An 11495-nucleotide genomic window follows, 5' to 3' on the forward strand; every position below is an offset into this window, starting at 1 on the left:
ACCCAGTCATATGGGTGGTGGGTAATCATAACCATAATTATTATTGAATAATAATTCCAAAATAATTCTATTTTCATTGGAGAAATGTTGGAGGGTGTGATCCTCACAGAGTTATGATTCCCAGGACTTTGTAAACAGAACTCTTTGAGGGAAATGTGTTTCAAAATGTGCTTTAAAGGTAACCTAAGTCAGCTTCCTGTGTTCCTATGAGTGTTTCCTGTAAAGTTACTAGTGACATATTGGCAAGCCAAATAACACTTGCACCATTATGTGCACTGTTTTAAAGTTATAGCGATTTCCATTTGTGACTTAAATGGTACTAAAACCCCCCACAAAACTGCATTCACTTCAGACTTTCTTTATTAACATCTAGATGCTAAGCCAAGGTGGCCCTCTTCCTGACGGTTTTGGGATTTCTCTGGTTGCCTCTTGTTCTCGATTTTGCTGCCCTGGTCACTGCCACAACTCTTCACTTTATAGGGTGTTTTAAAATGTGGTGTGTTTTTACATTCTCTTTTGTGCTTTTCTAGCTGCCTTGGAGACGTCTAGTAAACCTATGCAGACACGAGTACAGGTTACAAACATTCCAGATAAAGAAATAAATAACAATACTTTGCATGTCGAAATACATGGATGTGCATGTGCACAGTACTTTTCCAAACACGTTGCTGCTTTGCTGTTTGCTTCTGCAAGGTGGTAGCAACATAGCTGTCAACCGTCCCTTATTTGGCGGGAAAGCCCCTTATCCCAGCGCTGTGTCCTGCTGCTGTCCCTTATTGATGATGTCCCTTAAATTTCCCGGGTTTCAAAGGAAGTAGCTCCTCTCCCTCCCTCCCTGCCGGCCAGGGAGGAGGGAGGCTCCAACTGTGTTGCTTGGCTGTGTTGCTCACCCAATAAGAAGTCTAAGAACGACTGGGGGGTGGAGCTTGCATGCCTTGTGCCGATCAAATCAGCCGCGTTGCCTGGGGTCTCACCTTTGCTCAGCGCTTCCCAGCGGAGAGGTGATGTGGTTTTCCTTGCTGCATCCCCTTTGTTGGGTTGCTGCGCTGTGGGAACCACCGCTTGAGGCTTTGTTTGGCTGCTGGCTGGGCTTTCTGCCTTTGGCTCGGAGGGGCTCAGAAGCTGAACATACCTGCGCCCGGAAAATCCCTTATTTTGGCTGCTGATCCCTTATTTTCGAGGCCGCTGGTCCCTTATTTTCAAATCTGTAAGTTGACAGCCATGGGTAGCAAGCAGGTGGAGCTAGACATTGACAGGTATATGTTCAAGGGATATAGGACAGGGATGGGCAGCAAATGACTTGAGCAGTGGGGGGCGGAGAAGTGCAGAAACGAGACTCGATTCCTGCCTGAGTAGTAGGTTCAGATCCCAAATTGCAAAAATATTCAATGTACTAGGACAGCATTGCCTGGCAGCAGCACTCCAGGGTTTCAGGCAGGCGTATCTCCCAGCGCTGCCTAGACAAGCTAGGGATTGGATGCACGCAAAACAGATAATCAGTTCATCCCTACTGAATGTGAAGGGTCGTGGCTCAGCGGTAGGGCACCTGGAGTGCTGCTGCCAGCCAGTGTGGTCAGTACTGAGCTAGGTAGAACAATGGCCTGACTCAGTGTAAAGCTGCTGACAGTTGCTGTAACAACTGCTTTCGCAGGCATAGCTGTCAACTTTCCCCTTTTCTTGCGAGGAATCCTATTTGGAATAAGGGAATTTCCCTTAAAAAAAGGGAAACGTTGACAGCTATGTTCACAGGATCCTGCCTACAGGAGGCCTTCAAACCCGCCAGTATTATTCCTCTGCCGTTCCAAAAGCACTTTTGCCAGCAAGTTTACTGGATTGTGCTGGCTGCCTACTTCACCGTTTCCCCCCCTGATGAAAATTTCTAATTCAATTTATATCTTTTCCATGACTGGCACAGAAGAACAGCCAGACCAAAGTCTGCAGAGGCAGGAGGAGGAGGAGGAGGCAACTCCTAAGGTTAATCAGGAAAAGCTGAGATTTTGCAGCCCGGAGTTGTAATTCCTGCCCCCCCCCCCATCCCCACACAGAATTGATCTGTGGCTGCGGCCTTTTCAAACAATGTTATTAAAGAGAACAACGCCCCCCTCCCCCCAATGTTTGGAACCTTGTGTCAATCTCTTGCTCCGTGATTAAGCAACAGTTTTAATTGGAAGCTTGACATTTAAAGGGTGTGAGATGTAAATCAGGCCACGATCTGGCTTTAATCACTGCTGGGACATGTTTCTCTTTTTTAATGAAGTAGTAAGGTTTGGCGATCATAGCACATTTGGATTGGGGCAGATATGCATCTTGCGTGTTTCTGGAATTGGTAGCGCCGAATTCTGTGGCTTGCATTGTCTTTTCTTCCTCCTCTCTCTGGCTGAAGTCAGGGCGCCTCATTTGCTTCTCATCCTATTTTTTTAGATACAGTTGGAAATAGCTAGGGCATGGAAGGCGTATTATGTAATCCTATATACACCCGCAAATTTAGCTGGGGTTACTGGCGCCTCAATTCCTTCATTGATACATTCAATAAAATCACACCATGCCAAATAAAATTGGTTTCTGTATGTGTTATACCCTTCTATAAGCACATACTTTGGGTTAGCTTTTCAAACAGAGCCCCAAACCAGACCCCAATATTTGTACCAATATTCTAAAGCCGCATTTTACAATATTTCCTGAATTCTGTAATAGTGAATCTGGCTGCTAATAAAAGAAGGCTGATTAGGCCTTTATTCTCGCACTCCGCATTTTGCTTGTCCTAAATATTTAAAAGTGCTGACTGAGCGGGGCTTTTGTTCTTGTTCAGTCTCATAGCGCTATTGAGGACGTAAGTGAGGACGAGGATAATTATGGCTGCAGCTTATAATCAACAATATTAAACGACTTAAAAAGTTTTTGATTCACCTAAAATAAATGCAGTAGTGGACATGGCCAAAGGCCCAATGTGGGCTAGGCAAAATATTTGGACAGTAAACTATTTCCCACTCATATTGACTGTTAGGAGTTTGTGCTAAAGATAAAGGTAAAGGGGCCCCTGAGCATTAGGTCCAGTCGTGGCCGACTCTGGGGTTGCGGCGCTCATCTCGTTTTATTGGCCGAGGGAGCCGGCGTACAGCTTCCGGGTCATGTGGCCAGCATGACTAAGCTGCTTCTGGCGAACCAGAGCAGCGCACGGAAACGCTGTTTACCTTCCCGCTGGAGCTGTACCTATTTATCTACTTGCACTTTGACATGCTTTCGAACTGCTAGGTTGGCAGGAGCAGGGACCGAGCAACGGGAGCTCACCCCGTTGCGGGGATTCAAACCGCCGACCTCCTGATCGTCAAGTCCTAGGCTCTGTGGTTTAACCCACAGCACCACCTGCGTCTCTAGGAGTTTGTGCTAGGCACCCCTAAATTTCTGGGTCTAGTAGGAGTTAGAATTTAATGAAGGCCTAGGTGTTAAGGCTAGGTGCCTAACCTGTGTGTATTAAGCCAGTGCATATTAAGCCAGACCAGTGTGTGGATTAAGCTGCATGCTAGACACTTCTAATTTTTTAATTAAGCCAAGTGTTAAAAGCTAATTAAGCCAGGCTATCTTCCTCGTGAGGCGAAAACCTGGGGATCAAGAGACTCTGTCTGAGACTGCGAATGCATGGGGCCTTCCCTCCTTTAACGAACAAAACCAGAGCTTTGTGAAATTAGAGTTAGAGCTGCTGTGATGTGAACAAGAGAGAAAGAGGCAGAGCACAATGAGGGCTCTCTGCTTGAACCGTATCCTAGATGTGCCTATGGGAGAAACAAGACCCTCTTGGAGTGCTGGCACTGCGAACCCCTCCACCAAAGGCTCATATTGCATATACCTATGTCAGTGGCGTAGCGTGGGTTGTCAGCACCCGGGGCAAGGCAAGTAATTTGCGCCCCCTAGAGTGAGTGAGCCAGGTAGGGGCAGAGAGCTGCGAGTGCGAGCCCAGATGTTGCGCCCGGTGCGGCCGCCCCCCTGCACCCCCCACGCTACGCCACTGACCTATGTGTATATAAACCACATATTTGTAAAGACACCATTTCCTCATTTTCAAAAAAGATGCACATTCCCTGGTGAGTCCCTGGGATCTCACACCGCTCGATGGTTGGGGTGGCTGGCAACAATACGAGTATGTTGTTTAGGGCAAATCTGCACCATATATTGTATTTAAATCACATCCAACACACAGTTAAAAGACATGACTTCCCCTGAAGGATCTTGGGAACTGCCGTTTGTTAAGAATCCTAGGAATCCTGCAAGCCACGTGTTTTAAAGGCATGCTGTCCATCTGCCCATCCACTTTGTGCTTCCTTTTGAAAGTAGAGCAGGATGCAAACTTTAATATGAAAGGTGAACAAATCACATTAATTAGATCCCGCTTCAACGCTGTGGCAGCAGGAGAGCTGTGTTTTAAAAGTACAGTTGGCGCTCGGGTTGCGAATGTGATCCGTGTGGGAAGCACGTCCGCAACCCGCAGCGTTGCACGTGCGGGTTGCAATTTGGCGCTTCTGCGCAAAACGCGATTTAGCACTTCTGCGCATGCGCCAAAACCCGGAAGTAACCCTGTTATGTACTGAAGTTCTCACCCTGGGCCAGCATGGGGATACTGTAGATAGTTCAGGTCCACATATGCAAATAAGGGATCAAAAGTGACATTCAGTGATTGGATAGTTACAGAAAATGGTTACTGTTGCGTTCTAGTGGAGCTCTATATAAGCAGGCTGGCTGAACCCTTCAGTTCAGTTCTGTGGATTTGCACCCCTAACCCTAGCCCCCAGATGTTGCACCCGGCGCAGCCGGCCCCCCCTACACCCCCCACGCTATGCCACTGTGTTCACCCACTACTTAACAAACCCGTTCCGGTACTTCCGGTTTCGGTACGGTGTGCAACCCGAAATCACGCAACCCGAAGTGTCTGTAACCTAAGGTATGACTGTACAGTGGTACCTCAGGTTACAGACGCTTCAGGTTACAGACTCCACTAACCCAGAAATAGTACCTCAGGTTAAGAACTTTGCTTCAGGATGAGAACAGAAATCGCGCAGCAGTGGCGTGGGAGGCCCCATTAGCTAAAGTGGTGCTTCAGGTTAAGAACAGTTTCAGGTTAAGAACGGACCTCCGGAATGAATTAAGTTCTTAACCTGAGGTACCACTCTAATAAAGGAATTAAAAGAATTACCTAGAATCCTGGCGTTGGCCTACATTTTACCATGTCACTCTAACATCCTTTTTTATGAAACCGGAGCTATTAAAGTCTCTCTCTTTTTAAATCCTTTATTTGCTCACATCTTTTTTAACGTCCCTTTAACGTCTGACGTAGCCCCTGGAGTCTGTGCATGGGTCCTTTTAAGTGAACATCTTAGCTCCACGTTCTGCCTCCATTTCCTGCAAGAAAATGTTTTATATGAATGTAATTTTCACCTTTCAACTAAGTTCATTTACTGTTATGTTTGATATCCGCTTTCGGAGGTGGGGAGAGAAATGCAGTGGGCATTTGAGAAGGACATACTTTCTGCTCTCGATATTGGGTATATGGAGCAAAAGGCATGCGCAATAAGTCAGGAATAAGATATTGTGCCAGAGAGGACTCTCCCTGCATGAATTCAGCATGTGAGCAAATGAGTAAGTGGTTTAGAATAACTCTCGTCGCTGAAAGCCAAGAGCTGGGCTTGATCTATTCAGGAGCATGCTGGTAACAAATAACATATTGAATCCCTTGGCCATGAGAAAATGTCAAACCGTCCTTTGATAGATGACTAAACTCATATAGCTTGTGGAGTGCGGGAGAGATACATATGACCATTAAACTATTAATCCCACTGAGGGGAAAAAAGAATGGCTGAACTTGAGCCTTAATTAATTTTGTTGTTGCTGCTGCTCTTGCTTAATCAGCTTTTTCATGGGTTATTGGCTTTGGGTTGTTGGAAGGTAAGCACTATTATCCTCGCTTTGCGGCCAGTGACATGCTCAAAAGCCTGCTTTTTAAAAATAATTCAGCCCTGGCATACACGGCCAAATCAGACGTGATGTTCAATGCGTGCAAGCATTTAAGTGTGCTGCATTTTTTCGCTCTTGAAAATACAGCTGCGCCTACCACAGTCGGGATCTGGACTGTAGCACAGAGAAAAAAGGGAACTTAACTCTTCCCCTGCTTTCCACATTCCCAAGGAAAATCCTGCCTCTGGAGCTGCTATGAGCCTCAGGGGAGAAGTTTCCATTCTGGATCTAACAGACCTTTTGGTAGCAGAGGTGGTGTGTGTGTGAAGCAAGGATTTTTGGCAAGGCAGGGAAAGCTAAAGTTCCTTCCCATTCAGACCCTGAGCTTGAGTTTGTGAGTGACCGCAGCCGATGTAGGTGCCCTTTCTTCCACTGATTGAGTGACTGATGGGTATGCGCGTGCTTGCATCCTTTTGTGATCCTGCCTCTTTTTCTGGACTTTCAGATGTGGCAGGCATTTTGTGCTATGTCTTGCATTTCATGGAAGCCATTTTGTGTTGCGCCATGCCCCTGTGGCAGCCATTTTGTGCTGCGCATTGCTCACATAGGAGCCATTTTGTGACTGGCTTCCATAGCACTCTCTCTCAAAAATCCAAGCCAAAAACGTTGCCATCCCCTACTCCGGATCCTAGGCTCCCTCTTTCTATGGGGCTGCAATTTACAGAACAAAAATCGCATAAAATATATTACAATCATTTTACCATCACTGGCATGAACAAAAGGAAAGCTTTCACAAGGTTTGGGACATATCGAATGTATCGCAGAGTAGTAAATTGTCCCCAAAATATTGCATGAGGTGTCAAAAGAAAAGCCCTTATGTCCGTCCCCCCCGGGCCAATCTTCGTTCAAAAAAATCCATGAGAGTTTGGGGGTTTTGTTTTAAGATCCTAGCACTTTCCATTGACTGGGACACAAAAACATCTCAATGCAGTTAATTTCTTGGGTTCTTTTATCTCCCAGGCAATTTTTTGGGGTTTCTGAAAAGCAACTCCTTACAATCACTTAAATTTGTTTCCCTGGATAGTTTGTGTTGGTTCCCAACAGTGGAATAACACCAACTCTCTACATTAGCTGGGATAAAAAAAGGAATCAAGTAAAAACCACTTCATGTCCCAGATGCCTTTTTTGTTTACTGTAAAAGGATAAGTGGCTGAAATTTGGAGACATCTTTTGCTACTGTGCAGGTGACAATGTTCTGATCCATAAAGAATATCTTATAGCTCTAGTACTTTGTCAATTCTGCAGTGATTGCATCCAACTGCTATTGGTAAAGGCTGCTAATGATTCAAGTCTAGTTTGGCCCTTATTATACCTATGCAGGAGCTTTCCAGCTTTGCCTGAGGAGCTTCTGCAAGTTGAGAAACAAATAGCTTGAGTGTTCACATAGGAGTCTCCAAAAGGAAATGGAAGTGACTTTTCTAATCTCCACTGGTCCCTCTCAACACATGACACAGACATTGGCCGAGGTGCTGGGTTGCCCCTCAAAAGGCAGTCCCATTAAATTTAAGACCATATGGCACCAATCTTAAAGGAGCTACATTGGCTCCCAGTACATTTCCGAGCACAATTCAAAGTGTTGGTGCTGACCTTTAAAGCCCTAAACGGCCTCAGCCCAGTATACCTGAAGGAGTGTCCCCACCCCTGTTGTCCAGCCCAGACACTGAGGTCCAGCGCCAAGGGCCTTCTGGTGGTTCCCTCACTGCAAGAAGTGAAGTTACAGGGAACCAGGCAGAGGGCCTTCTTGGTAGTCGTGCCCTGTGGAATACCCTCCCATCAGATGTCAAGGAAATAAACAACTATTCAACTTTTAAAAGACATCTGAAGGTAGTCCTGTATAAAGGTAAAGGGACTCCTGACCATTAGGTCCAGTCGTGGCCGACTCTGGGGTTGTGGCGCTTATCTTGCTTTATTGGCCAAGGGAGCCAGCGTACAGCTGGTCATGTGGCCAGCATGACTATACATCCCTGTATAGGGAAGTTTTAAATGTTTGATATCTTACTGTGTTTTAATTTACTGAATGCTGCTCAGAGTGACGGGGGTAACCCAGTCAGATGGGTGGCATATAAATATATTACTATTATTAAGGTTTATCCCAAGGTAAATGCTTATAGAATCTCAGCCTAAATGTCATTTAGTAAGGACCGCAAGAGAGAGCAGCTTTTGAAAAAATTGCTTGCCTTTTCTTATTCACTCATCAGCAGTGACAGCTTGGGTTCTACTGATTGCAGATGCTGTGCCATAATCTTGATTAATGATTAGCTTGGCTACGTTTGGTGCTTTGAAGAAGCAGACCTGTAGGTTTCATGTGAAATATCACTCATTCTATCTGGGAGTGCATTTTGAAGCACGGCAGGAATTTCTCACACGGTTCAACCCCTCTGCTTTGTGCATGCACCAAGTTTGCATGGAGTTTTCAGCAGCGCCTCCATCTGGAATTGATTCCAGTGAGAGAAAGAGAGAGAAAAGAGATTTATCTCGCATAAGGAGATAGAGCAGGCTGACAGTGATAGATGGCATGAGAACAAAGCATTAAAAGTCATTGTTGTCGAACACTGTGGATACTAGGCAGGGATGGAACCAGAGATGCAAACCAGAGCAGGTACCGGTATTTACCTTTGCATTTTATTTTATAAACTGAATTGATAAATACCAAATGTGAAAAAAAGTGCAGGGTGGAATCATGAAATTATTGGGGTGAAAAAAAATCAGACCAGAACAATATATATAATATATAAGTCAGGAGAAAAATAGGAGCAGCACAAAAATACTTTGATGGAGGCACTTTTAAGAATGCATTTTGAATGCATGAAGAGTAATGGCCTGGGAGATAAATTAATAGTCATGGCCAGAATCCAGTGAATGCTTGTATGTTCTTCCAACAATAGCCACATCTGCACTGGATGAAATGCTCCCATTTTCTCCTGCATCTGCCTGGCATATAGGAAGTTCCATGAAAAGTCAGTGGTCTAGAAAACAAGTCCTATGGAGAAAGATGGAAGGAACAGGGTTCCTAAACGGCCTCGGCCCAGTATACCTGAAGGAGCGTATCCACGCCCATCATTCTGCCCGGACGCTGAGGTCCAGCGCCGAGGGCTTTCTGGCGGTCCCCTCACTGCGAGAAGCGAGGTTACAGGGAACCAGGCAGAGGGCCTTCTCGGTAGTGGCACCTGCCCTGTGGAACGCCCTCCCAGCAGATGTCAAAGCGATAAACAACTACCTGACATTCAGAAGACATCTTAAGGCAGCCCTGCTCAGGGAAGTTTTTAATGTGTGATATTTTACTGTATTTTTGGTTTCTATGGAAGCCGCCCAGAGTGGCTGGGGAAACCCAGCCAGATGGGTGGGGTACAAATAATAAAATATTATTATTATTATTATTATTATTATTATTATTATTATTATTATTATTATTATCATCATCATCATCATCATCATCATCTTTGGCCTGGATCTTAAATGGGGCAAAAGCTATAGGGGCAACTCCCGTGATAGAGCATCGTAGACTTAGTGGTTAAAGGTAAAGGTAAAAGGACCCCTGACCATTAGGTCCAGTCGTGGCTGATTCTGGGGTTGCGGCGCTCATCTCGCTTTATTGGCTGAGGGAGCTGGCATACAGCTTCCGGGTCATGTGGCCAGCATGACTAAGCCACTTCTGGCGAACCAGAAAAGCACACGGAAACTCCGTTTACCTTCCCGCTGGAGTGGTACCTATTTATCTACTTGCACTTTTATGTGCTTTTGAACTGCTAGGTTGGCAGGAGCTGGGACTGAACAACGGGAGCTCACCCCCGTCATGGGGATTCGAACCACCAACCTTCTGATTGGCAAGTCCTAGGCTCTGTGGTTTAACCCACAGCACCACCTTTAACCCACAGCGCCACCGACGTAGTGGTTAGAGAATGCTAATTGTCTTTATGGGATGGGAAATTCTGAAAACTGGAAGTGGAGAGGAAGGTGAATGGAATGGAGTACCCCGAAAGCAAGGCTGGTTGGCTGGAACACTGAATAGAACCACTCTGCACTGCAACGTTTTGGTACTGATCTTACTTGCAATCTCTAGTGAGTCTGCTAGTGAGAATGTGAGAATGTTTACCACACCAATGCGCCTGATTAAAATTTGGTTGGATCAGCCATTTAGTGAGCTGAAAACCTTTTCATTCTCCCAGACCTTTTAGATTTTGGGTTTTTAATACTGCTCTTAATATGACTATGTTGCTGTTCCATTTTATAATCATTTGCTTATTATGCTTCCACCCCACCTCCACCCCCGGCTATTGTTGTTTTGGTATTTTATTCAGAGCTGCTCTGCAAATTTGTAATAAAGAGCAGGATATTAAATCATAATAACCGTGTTGGAGGACAACAGCAACTTTCCAAGTGGGCACTGTCGTAAGTTGTGACTTAGTCATTAGATGTTCAGATCCAATTTAGGATGCCTCCTTTTTCACTTCAGTATTTGAAGCAAGTCTCGGATGAGAATGGCCTGGGTTGACATCTGAAGAGTTCCTGCACAATAACTGAACTTGGCTCAAGACATGAAAATGAAGCTTATTTCACATCATTCTCTCTGTTATTTGTTGAGATGTGGGACTCATCTGTTGATCATATTAGGAGGGTTTTTCATTAAGGGAAGTAGAGCACTGCCTCACCCCTCTCAGAATGCCCTCAAGCAGTTCCCAACTTCCTTCCTTCCTTCTTATAGCTAGTAGCACTGCTTGTCAGCTGTCTCCTTCTCCCCAATGTTGCCCTTGCAGAAAGATGGATGGGGAAGAAACTTGAATTAGTTGGTTCTGCTGGTCTCCCTGCCTTTTTCTCCAGCAAGCCCAGCAAGCACCAGCCACCAATGTGTTGAACTGTTGGAGGATTGTTGTTGAACTGTTGGGGAGTGGGAATAGTCCTTGATCCATTGCTTAGATGTCTAAGAAGGACCCTTTAAGGCCTTTCTTCATGTGCCTCCTCCACATGAGGGTGGCAACATGAGAACGGGCCTTTTTTGTAGTGGCTCCTCGTTTGTGGAATCTTCCCTCCAGGGAGGTTCGCCTGGTGCCTTCATTATTTTTAGTCCTCAGACGAAAACATTCCTCTTCAACCAGGCCTTTGGCTGACTAATATTCCACAGCCTTTTAAATGTGTCTGTGGGAAGGGGGGCGGGTAATTGTTTTGTTGTTTTGTTTTAATTATTTACTTGTGATTTTATCTTGTATACAACAACAACAGAAGGAACAAGATCTTAGCAGGATTGGGCCTTTTTCAGCCCATTGGGTTGCCAAACTGAGGCCATTTCCCCAAAAGGAAACACAGACAGGTCTTGCAGATGTTGAAAATAAGAAACAGGTAGTTGGACTAGTGTAGCTGAATAAGCAGGAAAATACTTGCTAGTTCAGTATGTGAAGCAGAAATAGTCAAGCCAGAGAGCCAAATCTGGATGTCATAGCAAGTGCTTTGTTACACAGACAAAAGTGTAGTTTTTATAAATACCCAATGAGGTGGTT

General features: G+C 45.3%; 1 long non-coding RNA gene across 1 annotated transcript; it reads right to left on the reverse strand.

Moving 5' to 3' along the window:
• Positions 1-387: 387 nt before the first annotated feature.
• LOC309366110 lies at positions 388-7662 on the reverse strand. Its single transcript, XR_014166514.1, has 3 exons — positions 7316-7662; positions 5209-5391; positions 388-554 (listed from the first exon to the last, which is right to left on the reverse strand). It is a non-coding gene; the product is annotated as an uncharacterized lncRNA (long non-coding RNA).
• Between the last annotated feature and the right edge of the window lie 3833 nt (positions 7663-11495).

Source organism: Podarcis melisellensis (genome assembly GCF_964234715.1).
Source record: "Podarcis melisellensis genome assembly, chromosome: 3".
NCBI classification, from domain to species: Eukaryota; Metazoa; Chordata; class Lepidosauria; order Squamata; family Lacertidae; genus Podarcis; species Podarcis melisellensis.